The following is a 1515-nucleotide window of genomic DNA, read 5'->3' on the forward strand; positions in this document are numbered from 1 at the left end:
GTAGAGATGCTAAAGCAAATGGAAGAAATGAGGAGGTCCAAGAGCTGAACAGAAAATTTCAAAGATCAACTTGAGAAGATAAAGCCAAATATTATTAAAATATGTGCAAAGATTTGGAATCAGAAAATCAAAAAGGAAGAACACGGTCAGCATTTCTCAAGCTGGGGGAACTGAAGAAAAAATTTAAGCCTCAACTTTCGTTATTGAACGATTTTTTGGGAAAATTTTTGAATGATGCAGAAAGCATCAAGAGAAAATGGAAGGAATACACAGAGTCATTGTACCAAAAGGAAATAGCTAATATTCAACCATTTCAAGAGGTAGCATATGATCAAGAGCCAATGATACTGAAGGAGGAAGTGCAAGGTGCATTGAAGGAATTGGCAACGAACAAGGCACCAGGAATTGATGGAATAAAAATTGAAATCTTTCAAGAAAGTGAGGTGGCACAGGAGGCACTCACTCATCTCTGCCAAGAAATTTGGCAGACAAATATCAGGCCGACTGATTGGAAGAGATTTGTATCTGTGCCCATTCCAAAGAGAGGTGACCCAACGGAATGCGGATATCATCCGACAATCTCTTTGATATCCTATGCATGTAAAGTTTTACTAAAGGTAATACAGAAACAGATGCAAGCATACATTGACAAAGAACTTTCAGAGGTTCAAGCCAGATTCAGAAGAGGCCGTGGAATGAGGGCTATCATTGCTGATGTCCAATAGATCTTGGCTGAAAGCGTAGAATATCAGAAAGATGTTTACCTGTGCTTTATTGACTATGCAAAGGCTTTCAATTGTGTGGATCATCACAAGCTATAGACAACATTGCAAAGTGTAAGTATTCCAGAACACTAATTGTACTCATGAGGAATCTGTACCTGGACCAAGAGGCAGTTGTTTGAACAGAACATGGGAACACTGAATGGTTTGAAATGAAGAAAGTTATGCGACAAGGTTGTATTCTTTCACCATACTTATTCAACCTGTATGCTGAGCAAATAATCCAAGAAGCTGGGTTCTATGAAGAAAAAGGTGGCATCAGAATTGGAGGAAGACTCGTTAACAACCTGCAATATGCAGATGATACAACCTTGCTTGCTGAAAGTGAAAAGGACTTAAAACATTTGCTGGTGAAGATCAAAGAGCCTTTGGTATGGATTACATCTCAATGTAAACAAAACAAAAATCCTCACCACTGGATCAATAAACAATATTCTTATCAAGAGAGAGGAGAATGAAGTTGTCAAGGACTTCATTCTTCTTGGATCAACTATCATCTCTCATGGAAGCAGCAGTCAAGATATCAAATGACATATTGCTTTGGGAAAATTTGCTGCACAAGATCTTTTTAAAGTGTTGAAGGGTAAATATGTCAGCTTGAGGACTAAGGTGCGCCTGACCCAGGCGATGGTGTTTTCAATAACCTCATATGGATGCGAAAGCTGGACAGTGAATAAGGAAGACCATAGAAGAATTGATGCTTTTGAGTTATGGTGTTGGAGGAGAATATTGA

This window comes from Chrysochloris asiatica, unplaced genomic scaffold, assembly GCF_000296735.1.
Source record: "Chrysochloris asiatica unplaced genomic scaffold, ChrAsi1.0 scaffold00017, whole genome shotgun sequence".
Lineage (NCBI taxonomy): Eukaryota > Metazoa > Chordata > Mammalia > Afrosoricida > Chrysochloridae > Chrysochloris > Chrysochloris asiatica.